Source organism: Taudactylus pleione, unplaced genomic scaffold (genome assembly GCF_031769625.1).
Source record: "Taudactylus pleione unplaced genomic scaffold, aTauple2 ptg000190l, whole genome shotgun sequence".
Lineage (NCBI taxonomy): Eukaryota > Metazoa > Chordata > Amphibia > Anura > Myobatrachidae > Taudactylus > Taudactylus pleione.
Genome location: NW_028284592.1, coordinates 8154754 through 8173343, shown reverse-complemented (window position 1 = coordinate 8173343; position 18590 = coordinate 8154754). Strand labels below are relative to the sequence as shown.

At 45.2% G+C, this 18590-nt stretch overlaps 1 protein-coding gene across 1 annotated transcript in view; it reads right to left on the bottom strand.

Annotated features, from left to right (window-relative positions):
- TJP2 (tight junction protein 2) overlaps positions 1-18590 on the bottom strand; it is a 217085-nt gene that overhangs the window by 147858 nt on the left and 50637 nt on the right. Inside the window, exon 2 of the mRNA XM_088476614.1 lies at positions 12147-12267. The gene's annotated coding sequence lies outside the window, so the exon portion shown is untranslated. The remainder of the gene's footprint in view (positions 1-12146; positions 12268-18590) is intronic.

Sequence of the window (18590 nt, the reverse complement as noted above, 5' to 3'; positions counted from 1 at the left end):
ACCAAGAACCTTATGGTCACTCTGTCAGAGCTACAGCATTCCTCTGGTCTGATGAGACAAAGGGGGGAATTCAATTCCGTGCAATGTTGATTAGCGACGGGAGAAGGAACTCCCGTAGCTATTCAATTCAACGCGCTGTTTGGGCGGGCTAAGGATTTCTTCTCGCACCCCCCTGGGTATGCGAGGAGAAATTCGACCCAAGTGCCGGGCATGCAGATGTTTTTCTGCTTAGTGCGGCGCTAACAGCCGCACGCCCGGCACTTTGGTCAGAGAATGTCGTTTACCGCGCCTTAACACCCTTGTTAAGGTGTGAAAACCAGCATTCTCCGACCACACAGCGCACTGAATTGAATAGCTCAGGGAACTCGCTCCCGGCGCTATTCAATTTGCGTTGACTTGAATTGCCCCCAAACACTGAACTCTTTGGCGTCAATGCCAGGCGTTGTGTTTGGAGGAAACCAGTTACCGCTCAACACCAGGCCAATACCATTCCTACAGTGAAGCATGGTGGTGGCAGCATCATGCTGTGGGGATGTTTTTCAGCGGCAGGAACTGGGAGACTAGTCAGGTTAGAGGGAAAGATGAATGCGCAATGTACAGAGACATCCTGGATGAAAACCTGCTCCAGAGCGCACTTGTCCTGCTGAAAGATGAACCGTCGCCCAGTCAAGAACCCTAAGCACACAGCCAAGATATCAAACGAGTGGCTTCAGGACAACTCTGTGAATATCCTTGAGTGGCCCGCCAGATCCCAGACTTGAATCCGATTGAACATCTCTGGAGAGATCTGAAAATGGCTGTGCACCGACGCTTCCCATCCAACCTGATGGAGCTTGAGAGGTGCTGCAAAGAGGAATGGGCGAAATTGCCCAAAGATAGGTGTGCCAAGCTTGTGGCATCATATTCTAAAAGAATTGCTGTAATTGCTGCCAAAGGTGCATCAACGAAGTATTGAGCAAAGGCTGTGAATACTTATGTACATGTGATTTCTTAGTTGTTGTTTTTTTATTGCAAAAATCTCAAAAAAACTTTTTACACATCATCATTATGGGGTATTGTGTGTAGAATTTTGAGGACAAAAATGAATTAATTCCATTTTGGAATAAGGCTGTAACATAACAAAATGTGGAAAAAGTGAAGCACTGTGAATACTTTCCGGATGCACTGTACATAGAAACATAGAATTTGACGTCAGATAAGAACCACTTGGCCCATCTAGTCTGCCCTTTTTTACCTTTTGGTAACCTCAACCCTATGTGATTCTCAGTTCTTTGACATATGCCACAAAGCCACTGGAAGCCATTCCGGAGCTTGCAGGTAATTGAATTAGAGTTTATTAATAAACACCACACAAGTATTCAAGCAGTCATGAAACCATTTAGCATACTCCCTGAGATCTTCCAGTCAGGCAGAAAGGAAAGGAAGAGAGACTGCTTAAAGTCCTACAATTATGCTGAAACTGGCAGTTTTTTTGGGTAGGGATAAGCTTATTAGATACTGTCAACAGTCTAGCCTTCACCCAGGCTAGAAATTGCTCAAAAAAAGATGACCTTTTTGTTTCTATTCCTTTTCATATACATTTGAAATATTGTTTTACAATAAACATTGTAGCTTTCTTTGTCATATTAAATTACATTGTAATAATTGCCTGTCTTTGAGTTCTTAATGGATTCACATGTCAGACAGGGTTGTTTATTATATTTTCTTTTTCTCATAATTACACCACTGTTCATCAATCTAAAAATTTTCCAAATAGGCTATATTTCAGAGTTATTTTCTACTTACTGATAGAGAGAACCCAGCTATGACAGTTGATTTAGGGCTTGATTCACTACGGATCGCAACTGCAAATGCAATAGCGATTACGTACGCAGTTCAAATGCTATAGTATGCTAATCGATTGCGACAACTTAAGGACGCCCACTTTACCTTACACACATCTGTAATGTTTAGCAAGACTGCAAAACCGTCAGTACAATCGAGTACCATCGCACTTGCACAAGCTCTGACCTTACTCTGAAATTACTAACTTCATCGCACGCTATGACTCCTCAAGCTGTGTAAGGCATCGCAGGGCGATGCCTTACATCGACAGCTCGCCCATTTTGTTGCGAGACCCGGAGCGACGGAGTGCCCATCGCTATCCGGGTCTCGCGCATACGCACGATGGAGCCGGCGCTCTGGGCCACCATCGACCCGGTTGCGAGCGCTCAGCGCTTGCGACCAGGTCTGAATCAAGTCCAGTGATGCATGCGCAGTATAGAACAATTGGCCGATTGCGTGCTTATTAGCAGTTGCGATCCAAGCTGAATCAGGCCCTTAATCAGAGCAGATAGTATATACTGGAGTTGAGATTATGGGAATATTTCTACACAGTGCTCTCTAGTTTTAAAATTCAGAGATCTCTTGGTGATACTGTAGATGCCTTTTCACATGCAGAGGTTTATATATGCAAAGCTGTGCTTTATAGTGGATAAAGTACTTTTGGATTAGTTTTACTGTTTGTGGCTTTATAATGTTAATTGAACTACAATAAAAAAAATCTGTAGGGATTGTCATACATTTTTTGAAGTACAGTTGCGAGATTATTTACTAGTGATTACCATTCCATTTAGAGTGTTTTCTGTCTGTATTTATGTAAGCGGCATTGCCCTTTTCATAATCCTTTATATAAAGTGATTAACATCACAATCTTTATGTATATTTAGCATTAGGGTTCCAGTCCTGACATCCTGACAAACAATCCAAATTCAGTTTAGCCTAAACACCGGAGAAAAGGAATAGTAGATCTAACTATTGGTAAGTTGCTCCCACTCGCCTGTGTAATACCTTGAGTATGTGGATAATGGCATGAGCAACATGTTTTTTATTTCCTATATATGATCAGATAGAATCTATTAAATATATCAGACATTTTTATAAGGTGGGGGAAAGAGACCAAGAGGTCAAGCCCTCAAATTGAAGGGAAACTCTTAAGAGACAATTATTTCATGTTGAATTTGACAGGCAGAATCGCAGCCCAACAGAGATGGCAAAGGCTAAGAGAAAGCTAAAAAGTATCCGATAGAGGACCTGATTCAGAGATGGACGGGATTTGCAGAGCTGCACACAAGCGGCTGTGCAAATACATCCATCTCTGATGCAAATGCTCTGATGCAAATGCAGAAGGTGTTGCATTTGTGATACCAGCACTGCGACCGACGTCACAGCACTGTAACCGATGGTCAATCATGCTGTGGTGCGGGCAGGCCTGCGAGCGAGATCGCAGGACCCCTTCTGCACATGCGCAGAACGGGTCCTACGCAGACCCCTCAATACTGGAGATATGTGTTCATCATCGGATGAAAGTACATCTCTGAACAAGGCCCAGAGTCTATTATGGCGCATACACATGGTCAGATTTTTCTTCAGATCTGAACGATGACGATTTAAAATATGAGATATGGTAAGAACTTACCCTTGTTATCTCTATTTCTACGAAGTCCATAGGGTTCCACAGGATACCTTGGGGTATAGGTGTGACGTCAGTCGCTGGGCACCATAGAGTTAAGCTTTTCAGCCTCCCAGGATGCACTAGGGTCCCCCTCCTATACCCCGCCCCGAGCCAAGGCACCTCAGTTAGTTATCAAGCCATAGGCCGGAGGAGGAGAAGGAAGAGAGAGAAAAAAGATCTGGACACATACAAGAATCACATTCTCACCAGAGGGAGACGGAAAACCGGTGACCAGAGTAGAGCCCATCTGCAGCACAGGTGCGACAGGGCGGGAGTCCTGTGGAACCCTATGGACTTCGTAGAAATAGAGATAACAAGGGTAAGTTCTTACCATATCTCATATTTTCTACTTCAGGTTCCATAGGGTATCCACAGGATACCTTGGGGATGTCCCAAAGCAGTATCCTTTAAGGGTGGGGACGCTCCTGTGCAGAAAGCAGAATCCGCCGCCCGAAGGAAGCATCCTGAGAGGCGAAGGTGTCAAACCTGTAATACCTCACGAAGGTATGGACAGAGGACCACGTAGCAGCCTTGCAGATCAGAACTGCCGAGGCACCACGTCGAGCTGCCCACGAAGGACCAACAGACCTAGTGGAATGAGCCTTCAGAGAAGGAGGGACCGGTAGGCCTTCATGAAGATAAGCTTCAGAAATAGCCATATGGATCCAGGCTGCCAAAGTTTGCTTTGAAGCAGGCCAACCCTTTTTACGGAAGCCATAGAGGACAAACAAAGCGTCCGACTTCCTAAACGAAGAAGTGCGGTCAACATAAGTCCTTAAGGCCCGCACAACATCCAAAGAGGCCTCACCCACGGAAAGACCCGGTGAGTTAAAGGCCGGAACAACTATTTCCTCGTTAACATGAAACTGGGAAACAACTTTGGGAAGAAACTCGGGCCGAGTGCGGAGCACTGCCCTGTTCCCATGAAAAACCAAGAAAGGGGGTCTACAAGAAAGAGCCCCTAACTCAGAAACACGTCTGGCCGAAGCAATGGCCAGAAGGAAAACAGTCTTAGCTGTTAGCCATTTAAGATCCACTGAGCCCAGTGGTTCAAACGTGCGGTCCTTGGAAAGCCCTCAGGACCACAGCCAAATCCCAAGGTGCCACAGGTGGAACAAAGGGCGGCTGAATGCGGAGAACACCCTGCATAAAGGTGCGCACATCCGGGATTGTAGCAATCCTACGGTGAAACCAGACAGATAGGGCCGAAACCTGTACCTTCAAAGAAGCAAGGCGAAGCCCATGATCTAGTCCCGCTTGCAGGAAGGCGAGAATCCGAGACAGACGAAACTCCCGCGGTGCATAACCTCTCGGTCGACACCACTGGAAGAACATATGCCACACGCGATGGTATATCCTCGCGGAAGACGGTTTCCGAGCTCGTAACATGGTACGCACCACAGAGCTGGAAAACCCCCGGGACCTCAGCATGGCCGTCTCAACAGCCACGCCGTCAAAGACAGCCGAGTCAGGTCTGGGTGAAGGCAAGGACCCTGAGACAGAAGGTCCGGTCGTAGCGGCAACCGCAGAGGACTGTCCACGGACAGACCCTGAAGGTCTGAGAACCAGTGCCGTCTGGGCCACGCGGGAGCTATCAACAGGAGCGTCCCTCCTTCCTGTTTGAATTTCCGGATTACCCGTGGAAGAAGGGAGACCGGAGGGAACAGGTATGCGAACCGGAACGTCCACCGGACGGACAGAGCATCCACCAGAGACGCCCCTTCGTCTCTTGTGCGAGACCCGTACACCGGCAACTTGTTGTTGTGCCGGGACGCCATGAGGTCGATTTCTGGAAGACCCCACCTGTCCACCAGTAGTTGAAAAACGTCCGGGTGCAGGGACCATTCCCCCGGATGAACGTCCTGGCGACTTAGAAAGTCCGCCTCCCAATTTAGCACTCCCGGGATGAAGACCGCTGATATGGCCGGAAGATTGCGCTCCGCCCAAACCAGGATCCGAGAGACCTCTACGAGAGCCGCCCGACTGCGAGTTCCTCCTGGGCTGTTTATGTAGGCCATGGTGGTAGCGTTGTCCGACTGGACCTGCACCGGGCGACCCTGGAGAAACCGCTGTGCCTGCTGGAGAGCATTGAAGACCGCACGGATTTCCAAGATATTTATTGGAAGCTCCGCTTCTGTCGGCGTCCACCTGCCCTGGAACAAGTGTGGACCCGAAACTGCTCCCCAGCCCCAAAGACTGGCGTCCGTTGTCAACAGGACCCAATTTGGAACCCAGAACGGATGTCCCTTGTTGAGGTGGGTCGTCTGTAACCACCACGCAAGGGACAGGCGAACCTCCGGGATGAGCACAATCGTCTGGGACTTCAGAGACTAAGGCAGCCCGTTCCACTTGGACAGGATCAGGTGCTGCAGAGGTCTGGAGTGAAACTGGGCGTATTCCACCATATCGAACACCGACACCATGGAGCCCAGTAACCTCATCGCCGAGTGTAAGGACACCCGGCGGCTGTGCAGGCAACTGCGCACCCTTGACTGTAAAGCAGAGATCTTGTCCTCCGTCACGAAGATCCTTTGCTGTCCCGAGTCCAATAAGGCTCCAAGATGCAGAATCCTCCGAGACGGGATTAGAGTGGACTTCTGCCAGTTGATTAGCCAGCCGTGCCGTTGCAGCAGTGCAATGGTCAGGTCCAAGTGGCGTAACAGGAGCTCTGGAGATCCTGCCACCAATAACAGGTCGTCCAAATACGGCAACATGCGGACTCCCTGCAGCCGCAGAGAAGCCGCCATGACCGCCATCACCTTGGTGAAAACACGTGGTGCTGTTGCCAGGCCAAAAGGTAACGCCCGAAACTGGAAGTGGTCGCTGCGGATTGCAAACCTGAGGAACTGTTGATGGCGCAAAAGAATAGGGACATGCAGGTAAGCGTCCTGTATGTCCAATGACACCATGTAGTCCCCAGGTTCCAGCGCCAGAATGATGGACCATAGGGTCTCCATCCGAAACTTCGGGACCCGCAAAGACTTGTTGAGTGCTTTGAGGTTGAGAATCGGACGATATGACCCATTGGGTTTCTGTACCAAAAATAGATTTGAATAGAAACCCTGGCCCCTCTGGGAGAATGGAACAGACACTATAACTCCAGCCTGGAGCATAGTATGCAATACCTTCCGCAGCTCCGTAGCCTTGTTCCGGTCTGATGGTAGACCCGTGGTGAAGAAGCGAGCCGGGGGTCTGTGCCGGAAGGAGAGGGCATATCCGTGGGAAACCGCTCTGCTGCGGTCCGCTGTCCCAGGGGGTAGTGGAAAGCGCAGGTTGGTCGCCTGGCTCCACGCTGCAGCCAGTCCCCAGGGAGCCCCCTGCCTGGGGACTTAGGACCATGTGACCAGCGGGGACCCACCGCGGGACCCCGCTGCTTACCTTTGTCCCCCTTGGATCCGGCCATGGTCCAGAACATCTGGGGTCACCGCTAGCTGTGACCCCAGATGCTCACCAGCATCCCCGGATCGGTACCGGCGTTCTGGTACCAGCGGGGGTGTAGGGAAGATAGCATGGACGTGAGGACTGACTGTCCATGCTGTACATCCAGATGTGCAGCCACAGCTGCACTGAAGAAAGCTTCAGGGGCTCTTCTAGCCCCCACTCCGACAGGTGCACCCGACGCCGGCCGGGCACCAAACTAAACTGAGGTGCCTTGGCTCGGGGGCGGGGTATAGGAGGGGGACCCTAGTGCATCCTGGGAGGCTGAAAAGCTTAACTCTATGGTGCCCAGCGACTGACGTCACACCTATACCCCAAGGTATCCTGTGGATACCCTATGGACCCTGAAGTAGAAAAAATCGTTCAATCGTTCATATCTGACATGTTTGATCGATGCGCGTTCCCGATGGTCAGATAACGATATCTGGCATCTGATGTGTTTGCAGTCAGTTTTGGACGATTTCAGTCATTTTAATGCAGTCAAAAATCGTTCGTAGTTCAAATAGTTTGCAAAATCGTTAAAATCGTTGGTAAAATCATTCAATCGTTCATCTGACCGTGTGTATGCTCCATTAGAGTATCAGGGAGAGGAAAGAGCAGCCTAGATAATGCTGACCATGCACCTACACGACCAGCATAAGATCCGATTCATATACGATTTCCCTACGATTCCCTGGAGCTCCCTGGCAGTCCCGGCAGCATGTTTGTTGTTTTTCTTTAGCACAGGATCTGTCGTATGATCGATCGATCCTGTGTCTCACAGGCTCATAAAAAAAGTAACTGAAACTACTTGAATTTACACACGATGGATCGTATGAACAAAATAAACGGCGCGATCTGCACACGATATGATGGACAAGATGTGCTGCATATCTGATCATAAGATCCGATTATAGGAGCTGCGGGAGCGCGCATCGGATCTTATCTTACTAAAATAACACACGATTTTCACAAGATCCATCTTATGACTCATTATCGGGCAATCGGCCCAAAATCGTGTAGGTTATTTTACTTTACTAATGAGTTTTATCTGCCATTAATTTTATGTTTCTATTTAAAAAATTTAGCAATTTTCATCCCTGTGCACTTGCTGCTATATAATGCCGGAGTAGTGCATCCAAATAATGCTTTTCTGTCTAAGCCCTTCATTCTAGAGCTTTCCTAACCTTGTGGGTTGGTAATAAAGCTAATTTGCGGATGGTAGAAATTGGTGCAAACAGGATTCCTTAACCCAGGCAGTTTTTGTCCAATCATTTATAGTCCGTTTTATGGTTATTAGTGCACTGCAGCCTTCCTTTTTATTTTATACCTTGCCTCACATCCGATTAAACATAAAGGAGATAAACTTAAAAAATATCTAGCTACAGAAAGTTATGGAGTTCAGTAAATCATTGTAAAATCATACACTTGGACAGGGTCAGACTGGGCCGCCAGGGAGTCGGAGAAATCCCCGGTAGGCCCTGCTAATTCATAGCCACATGGGGCCCAGCAGCTACACGCAGAGGACTAGATCCAAGATGCTAAAGGACCTCTGATTATGTCACAACCATGTGACTAGCTCTCCTCATCAGGGGGAGGTGTCAGTGTTTCAGTCAGTTATTTGTGGGCTGTGTATAGATCCCCTTCAGCTAATGTACCTGGACGTGATGTCAAGTGAGGGCAGAAGTGCAGTTCCATGCCCTTAAAGGCCACCAACAGTAGAAATGTGTACCCTTTTGGGGTCGCCTTGCTCGCTACTCTTTATTATTCCCAATTGATGTCCACTTGGATAGTAAATGATGATGTCAGGGTACATTTACTGAATCTATCCGAAACCGTTATTTGTGTCACTGCAGCCACGTGGATGTTGCAGATCTATATAAAACAGGTCAGTTAGGTTGCTTGGAAAATAGCAGGTCCTTCTGGCCACATGGATCTACCCTAACTATATAGAATAGGTTAAATCCAAGTGGCCAAAAGGACCAGTTCCTTTAGCCCACTTGAATTTAGACTCAACCACTGGGACACACTGTATTACTGGGTAAATCCCATGAGACTCTGCAGAGGGGTCAGAGGAGTATGTGCTGAGCTCTGATTGGAGGAGACCATCACATGCTCCTGTGACCTGTGGAGTTCAGCAGCAGCAGCAGCGCAGTCTCATGGGAGTGATTCAGTGTGAGGCTGTGCCTGCTCTGCTCTGCCAGCTGCCTGGGGTTAAATTTGGCTTCTTGTGAGTACAGTGTATTCAAATACAGTTCTCTGTTCATTTCACCACTGATCCCAATAGCAAGTGTGTCCCTAACCCTCAGTCTTCACCTATGAAAGCTGCCCATATGTAGACATGATGTTGTGAAAAGTGTTTGTGTAATCTAAAACTTTCTAATGTGTTTTCTATGGAGCAAAACAATACAAAAAAATGACATCTCTTTAAGAATCAGACAGAGCAGCAAATGCAGCTACATACTCTACGACTATGAAAATGCTGCTACATACTCATTCCCTGCTGTACATCCATGTGGCTGACTGTGTAAGGATTGAGATCCCCACTTTCAGCATCCGTGCACACAATCACACAAAATGGTGAATCCTTAGACGTCACCATCGGTCACACCATAAAAACTTGCACCATCCCTATGGCAGCTACAGCTTCTCCATCTGACCACGGCCTCCTATGGCTGTGCATCTGGGAAAGCACCCGCTTGTGTTGACACGTCCACAACACTCTCATGTCATGCCCACTGCTTTCCTGCACCAAGTTGTGTAATCCTCCCACCAAAACGTTAATACACTATTAATATGTTGTTTTAGATTTTTTATTTCATATATGAATATCAAACCAACCTTGTGATAATCTATAACCAATGGGAGCGCCATTAAATGAGTACTCTCTCTTTTCAACTACCTTGACTGTGAGTGGGGAAGGTGACCCTGTCTTGAGTAAACATTGGCTACTCTATATTATCTGCTTTATTGTGCTAGAGTCTTTCCATTCTTATATCCTATAAATACTCTTTTTAATAATTTTAATCCGGCTCTGGACTTGGGCAATTATTCTTTTTACTTCTGCCCATATGATGGCTAGCCACACCCTGTAAATCAGCTGGCCACACCCCGTAATTAAGCTTTGCGCCAGCTTTTTTCAATGGGCCCCTACCATTGCATTTTCCCTGTGGGCCCTTCATGCCCCAGTCCAATACTGCCCTGGAACCAGAGCCGTAACGTGTGTGTGTGTGTGTGTGTGTGTGTGTGTGTGTGTGTGTGTGTGTGTGTGTGTGTGTGTGTGTGTGTGTGTGTGTGTGTGTGTGTGTGTGTGTGTGTGTGTGTGTGTGTGTGTGTGGTGGGGGGGGGGGGGGGGGTGAGACTCTCTGACTTTTGGAAATCTCCTGCCAGGTAGCTCCTATGCCTCCAGCAGTCAGTACTATTTTGCCGTTTTCAGCTTGTGGGTAGCCAGGGTAAAGTAGATGCTGGTCAGAGTGGTCTGGATGTCTGGATTAGTAATTGATCAATAAGATAGTCATAGACAAAAAATGGCCCCCAGGTTGTGTACCACTAAGTTATACAAATGTAGTGTTCACTGTAGGAATTTTGCAGCATGGGTGCTAATATCTCAAGAGCATATATTAATTTTTAAGGGCACAATTTTGGTTGTGACGCATCACTAAAGCTTAAACATACAATAGTCGGTAATCCGTATTATTAGCACCATGGCTAGCCAGGAATTTAAAACCAACACACACAGTGACTGTATGGCTCGCCTGGCGCCAGTTTGCTGATGGTAGCTTCCAGGTAATGGATCTTGTAAAAGTCTAGCAGGGTCGCCAGGCACCCACTTAACATAATATTTATGCAGCAGCTGTGGAGGGAGGTGACATCCAAAATAGACAATCATAGACAATATTAACATTATGGTTTGCAATATGCGCAAAATAGACCTGCACCAGTAAGTGGGTTGCTAACATCCATATAAATATGCAGGTAACAGCAAATGTCCCCTGTGATGATTGCTCTGGCGCTTCATATTATTGGGGTACTCCCAGTTGGAACTCAGTAGAGAAGAGACAGTTCAATCTTGCAGACTGTGTTGCAACTCTCAGTGTGTGGGAAGTTTGGCTCAGTGAGGCTAGAGAAGCGCCAACTGTGAGAACGGTGAGCAATCCGCACTAGATGTCAACAACCAGATGGGCCCGAGTAGAGAGAGGGATGCTTGTTCCGCAGGGTGTCCCCAAATACAGGAGCCGTAGGTAGTTGGACTGGTGAGGGCCAGTTCCGCAGGTGCGGGAAGCTTGCACGATTGCACCGGGTCATAGGTGGGTGGCTGGTTAGCCTGAGACCTGGTCCCACCTGAGGATGGGCAGTTAGTTTTGAAGTAGCTAGGATCCAGGGGGAACGTATGGAAGCAGTTCTCTAGCTCTAAACCCAACGCCCTGCCCCCCTTTCTGCCTTCTAGTTGATAAAGTGATGAGATAGTGACCCTGGAGGATCTCACTCAGGATTAGCATGGTGTCCTGGTAGAAAGCAGATTGCAGCCAAGCCTAACAAGTGCACTGCTAATTATACTAGTCCCACATCATGACCTTGGTGCCTCTGTCCAGGCGCCCAGGGCATGTGCCCCACTCTTGTTACGACACTGATTGTAGTATGCCATAAAGTAGAATATATGATGAGTTTGTATACTTCCCATTGTTTACAAGCACTGAGGTTCACTGCTCTCAACTTATTTACATCTATTTTCATATGTACACTCATAAATCATTAGGGTTGATTCAATTGCGCCAGGAGGGAGCTCCTGGAGCTATTCAATTCAGAGCGCTATTTAGTCGGACTAATGATTTTTCAGGAGGGTGTGAGGAGAAATCCAACTAAAGGGCTGGCTCCGAGGCTGATTTCCGGCTTAGCGCGGTGCTAAAAGCCTTGCGGCCAACACTTTAGTCGGAGAATGCCGGTTCTCGCAACTAAACACCCAGGTTAAGTTGCTAGAACAGGCATTCTCCAGTTTAACTACTTCCCGTCTTAGTAAACATCGCGCGGAATTGAATAGCACTGGGAGCTTCTTCCCGGCGCTATTTAATTCATGCTGAATTGAATCGCCCCATAGAGCTGGAACCAGTCCTTTTTGGAATGTGTGTTATTTATGAGATCATAAGCATATGTATACGTATATATAACAAATAATCACAGCATTACAAAAATAATAAGGTCATTAAAATAATAAAAAGTTTTAGCATCTGTGATATACCTGGTGTAGTGATCTGCTGCGTGTTATCTTGTGCCTTGGTCCAACAAAGTGTTTTGGTGGAGGGTTCCAGTGTGGGTTAGAGTACCACTCGCATGCACTGGGTAAAACTGTACTTCTTTCCCTACAAAGGCAAAATTGTATATATATAATACGTTTAAAAAAAAAAGATGAAATGGATTATTACACTTGGCAAATAATATCACATGCTCTGTTTCTGTGGGTTTTTTTTTCTATTTCATTTATGTTTCCAATAGTAATTAAAATAGTAATTAGGCTAACTATTAACATATAAAAAAAGGATAAGATCATTGAGATCAGTTTCAGCATCATACTACTGTAGTTGGCAACTGTCCATTTGGGTCCCTAAAAATTTTGCTATTTTTAAAGACTGAATTATAGAGCATTATTCTTGTTTATAATCCCGTTGTATGCACATCTCCCTATTTTCATTCTCTTGGTTTATTAATGCAATATTGCAAAGGAGCAGGTTGGTCCTGTCCCGTCAACCACTCACCATGCACCACGGCAATTGGATCATCCCGGACAGATCGATAATAGATTTTGGATTCTTTGGCACCTGCTGGTATATGTGCATAGGCTGTACTAGCAGGTGCCAGAGCACTGACATCACCATCCACAGGCCCCCTATGCCAATCCGACTGCTTGTGTGCGATGACTTTAATCTCATACATGTGTACACACAGGCTTGTAAAGTCTGGTTTTAGATCGTGGCACAAACCCAAGACAATGAGCAAAAATCTAAGACGTTTCACACAGGATTTGCATTATCCCCTGCTGAACTTTTATTTCAGGTTGTTAAGATGCTAAAAGTCAGCAAGGTATGCAGAATACAGTTGTCGTCTATGTAGTGGCCGGCCAACTAGGCCAAAGTCATTCGCCCCACCCAAAACAAACAGAACTCCCCAAGCACTCATTATTTCATCCCAGCAGAAGCTAATTGCACCCATGTTTTGTGTGAATAGTCAACTCTGTCAGGCAATAAGAGACTGGTATTGTATTCTCTATGTTGAACTATTTTATATTGTATGTACTTTGTGTATGATTATGTTTATTGGGGATGTATTTTGTGGCATGTATTGTGATTGCATAGAGTATTTTTATACATTAACTGTCATATGGATATAGTGAAAAGGTTGAGATCATTGATGTTCTGTAAGTGTTAAGTGTGATCTGAATAGCATAAAAGGAGAGTGTGCAAATTATGCTACTGATGATGTTTCCTAGGAAGAGTACAGAGAGGAGTAGTTAGGACTGCGTTAAAGATATTACTATTCTAGAGGTATGGCATAGAATACATCTAACATATTTTGCGTGGTTATTAGTAGTACAGGTTGAGTCTCCCATATCCAAAATGCTTGGGACCAAGGATATTTGGATATCGGAATATTCCGTATTTTGGAATAATTGCATACCATATTGAAATGTCTTATGCTGGGCATACATGGCAAGATAAAATGTATGTCAGACCGACAGACATTTCATCTGGCCGGCTCCAGCCGCAGATGTCCGCGGCATACACTGTGACACTGTGAGAGAAATCTCACAGTGTATAGCCCGACATCTGCGCTCCGCCCCCGGGGGAGGAGACATTTCCCTGTTCCTTCCGTAGGAAGGAACACAGGAAATGTCTGTCTGTCGGCCGCGCTGGGCATACACTGCGGCCGACAGTTCCCGGGTAAATATCGCATCGGACGGACATGCTGGACAATCCAGCATGCCCGACCGAGCAATATTTAACCCTTGGTCGCCCCCCCCCCACGCTAAAATTATCGCGGCGATCTGCCGATATCGGGCGGATCGTCCCGATAATTGCAGCGTGTATGGCCAGCATTAGGAATAGGGCCCAAATCTAAACACAGGATGCATTTATGTTTTATACACCTTATACACACAGCCTGAAGGTAATTTTATACAATATTTTCAATAATTTTGTGGCTGAAACAAAGTTTGTGTACATACATGAAATTTATTTATATGTCATATACACCTTATACACCCAGCCTATAGGTCATTTCATACTTTATTTTTAATAATTTTGTGCCTTAAACAAAGTTTGTGTACTTTGAACCATCAAAAATCAAAGGTTTCACTATCTCAGTCAAGCTAAAAATATTCCGTATTTCGGAATATTCCGTATTTCGGAATATTTGGATATGGGAGACTCAACCTGTATTAAAATTTAGTGCTTATTATGATGAGTTATACCCCTCCCTTTATAATGGCACCTGAACAAGTCTGCTTTTCTTGTGATTAATTTATGCTATAATGGTGTCATGTTATGGAATATGTAAACCTGGGCACTAGACAATGAGAAACAAGGAAACAGATTAACTTGAATAGGAAATTATACTAATGTGTTGTATGCCAAACAGAAAAGCTGGTACGTGTAATTTTTACCTGACCTATAAAAAGCTTTAGTTAATAGCAGTGAGTCTTTTTGACAGTATAGGATTAATGTTTAATTAGTATTCATGATGGTATATATTGATGAAATTTGTATTATACTAATAAAACTTTAATTCTAGCAAAATGACAGACAAACCGACCTACATTGATGCCGGAAAAAGATACTGGCGTGTTATTGCTGTATGCCAATCTGCAAGAAGGTTGGGACAGGTAATACATTTGCACATGTGGACCTTTTTTAAAGTGTTTATAGTTCCCAGGATACTGGCAGTATTTTGTTTCTATGGGCAGAATGCCTGACGCATCGCAATTTGAATGCTATGAATCCCTCCACTCTTCGCATGCATGCCGTCATTAACTACGTTGGTATGCATGAACAAAAACACAGAAGACAGCTCTTTCGGTAAAAGCTGTCCTTTGCAAGTGAGGGACTGCCGTGTCTATGACACGGAGGTTGCAGGGAAGGATCTGATTGGATCCCTCCCACATCACTCTGCAAAGAGAAGCCCATAGGCTTCTATAGGGTAACGCCAACTTCAGAAGACATTACCCACTGCATCCGATGCATTCCAGGGCTGGGTGCATATGAGAAATGCAGTCAAAATGTCATTTTCGGGGGGTTTGACCACATTTCTGACATTGCTGCATCCCGTCCTATATGACTCAATGTGCTCAAGTAATATGCAAAGTGAGTGTGGGTATCACAACTTCACTTTCTCAGGTAACGTTACAGTCCTTTGTTAGAGGTCTGCTGGATTGGGAAGGAGGAATTTGGGAATAAAGGGGACATTTGCAGATGCAGTCATGAGCGTGTCTAGCATAGGTGCAAAGGGTGCAGCTGCTATGGGGCCCAGAGCTTAGGATACTGTGGTTGGAGTCTCAGTGGCTGATGCAGAGTGGAAGTAAATTGCATGTATTTTACTCAAGGGTAGCCTGCAGGAAATATATTATCTTCTATGCAGTGTTGTATGTAGCTGTAGATGTGAAGGCATCTGCATGTCTGCGTGGTCTGATACTGGTCATCATCATCATTAGCTTGCAGTTGCACCTGGTCTAGGTGCAATGATATGCCTCAAACAGTCATAATTTTGCTTATGCACAGATCTGCATGGGATGCATGGCGAGACACCATCACTGAACTTTGCATATGTGAGAATTTACGGTTACAACCCAGTTCCACCTAATGAGAACATTATAAATATTGAGGAAATACACAATACATGTACTTAGAATACTGTACATTTCATTTTCTCTAAAACAGATAGCCAATCAGGAATGCTGTGGTAAGAAAGGTATACAAATTGGGATTTTCTCATTGATGTAACAGCTTGCAGATGCAGAGAGGAGAGTTTAGGGTGCTTGGAGTAAGATATAGTTTTATTTCCATAAATTATAACTGATATAGCCCCAGGGCCATCGAAAGCTAACAAGAGCCCAGGTACTGGGGGGCGTGGTCAAACTTCTATACACGGTAGCACAGTGTGCTGCAAAGGGGGACAGTATGTCCCACAGTTTCGCCGCTGTATGCTACCCAATGCCCCTGAGTACTCAAATCCCATGGCCGGCTCCTCTCGAATCCTTTGAGTCCCCTTATCAGCATCACGGACGTGATGTGTCATGAGATGCTGATGAGTGGACTCAGGGTCTGCAAGGTCTGACCAACCGTGTGTTGTGGCCCTCCGGTCTCACACCTCTTGATCCTGGTACCTGGGTCGGACCGCTCCCACCCATATTACACCACTGTTGTTGGCTTGCACTGTTCAATTTAATGTGCAACATTTTGTATATCTGTGTGCGACTGAGTAATCTGTGTAAGAAGGGCTTTGATGCAGCGGTGGCGGCTTTTTCTTACGCAAGATGTGAATAAGATGCAGAATGTAAAGAGGAATGCAGTACGCTACTCCTGTCACAGCTTCTCAGCTGTGGTGGGCATCTTGCGCTGTATGGTGTATAGACGCTAGGTGTATGGGGTTACATCTGTATGAACCTTTGGTGGCCAGAGAAGTGGACTCATAAATGTGCTGTCTATCAGAGGAAGAATTTCTAGAGGTTAGCATTTTTTATAATTAATATGGTAATATGTTTTTTTAGCAAATTTTTGCAACTGCGGTCCGTGCAAAATCGCAGCTGTGTTCGCTTTACTGTCCATCTCTGAATCATGCCCAGTGTGTACCGAGCTTAACTATCATTTTTCAAACACAGGGCCCGATTCAGAGATGGATGCTATAGAGATTGCAGCTGCGATTTCCTACGGACCGCAGTTATGAAAATTCTCTAATAGTTCCAAAGTTACCCGCCATGGTGCCGCCATCTTCCTAGTGATTTTTGCTGCTCTGCAGCCCTGGCCGGGCACTGCAGAGAGGTAAGTATAGCTTTATATGAGTGCAGGGTATGCGTGTGGGCCCCTCTAAACCTGGGGGCCCGTGTGCTCCGCACACCCTGCATCCATTATAAATATGCCATTGTATCAGGCTGGCATGTAGTTAGTAAAGGGGATACCAATACAATATACCACCTCTGCATGACCCGGAAGTGACAAGGGACATAAAAGGTATGAAAACAGCCTGCGGGGCAGTAGATAAATAGGGGAAAGTTTGAATCCAAAGCCTAATCTGAAGAAACTTTTAAAGCAATTTTTGTTAAATAAGAGAACTATGAATGTCAGGAGGAGGTGAGACACCTGGAATATATTCATAAGAAGTCAGGGAAGGTGTAGAGAGAAAGAATCACACTGTAGAATGGCTCCAAGGAGGAAACAAAGGAAGTCAGAATAACTGGATCATGGACAGATGCAGCTACTGCTCATGGAGAATGGAAAGAGACATGGAACAGACATCTGAGAAGCCGTATTTTGCAAGGCCCTCATCTTACTGAAGTAGTGATACACTCATATTTCTGGAGGTATGGCATAGGATACCAGTTATTCGTAGTGATTTAGCAATTATTAGTGTGTAGGCACACCATACTTTTACAAAACGTGTTTGAACAATTATGTGTAAAAATGTCAGGGTGGGACTGTGTAACATCTGGGTTTATCTTAGACCGCACTGTGTGTTGTTCAGATGTGTAGCTGTTCAGCAGCATAATGTTCTAAGATATTAAGTTGAAATATTGGTAACGGTGTATTGTTATTTATTACGGTGAGTGCAAAGAGAACAAATGGTGATACGTATGTACATTATAGTTCAAAATAAGAGTTCATGAAGTTAAAGAGCTTCACATTTTCCATTATGATATTACTACTTTGTAGAATTATACACTTGTATTCATAATAGTTATGTCTTCAATTCTTATTATATTCCCCTTGGAAAGATTAACATTCACATATATTTCCAGTAATAAGCCACATATGCATTCAGGATTACTTGGCAGATTAATATATTATGCCAAAAAACTCCCTGAAACAATTGTAGGTAAATATTTCGATACTGATTCTCTGTGGCTTTAAATCATAACACAGACAAACTCAGCTAGTGAGTTGAAAAAAATGAAAAGTACATACAATAAACCAGCTTAGTTCCCTTTTTAAACAAACCGCTGGCAATATTTACACCTGGTGTATGCTAAATTTGTTATTTACACAAATATACAAATGCATGTACATAAATGAGGGATAGTAATAGTGAACTAATATTTGCAAACGCCTAAAAGCTGATAGAATATTACACAATGGAATAAGCACAATGGAGCAGTTCTGACAAGATCATCTTACCCTGAATACTTCCAGAGATTTGCATGTCTCCCTTCTGGTAGTAGTTCTCTCTTATTCAGTGGGGTGATGCCAATGGCAGCTTCTAGAATAGTGAAATATTTTTTGTACCTCATGCTGCCTGTGTCACTCCAACTCTGCATCAAACTATGATCTGGTGAATTATGGTAAAACTTCTCCTCTTACAGCTGTTATCTGCTCCTCTCATTTAATTAGTGGGTGCATGATGAGTTAAACCAAATCTGATCGTAATGCCTTTCAAAACACATAGTGGAAATAAATAAAACCCATTGCAATGAGTGGGGTCT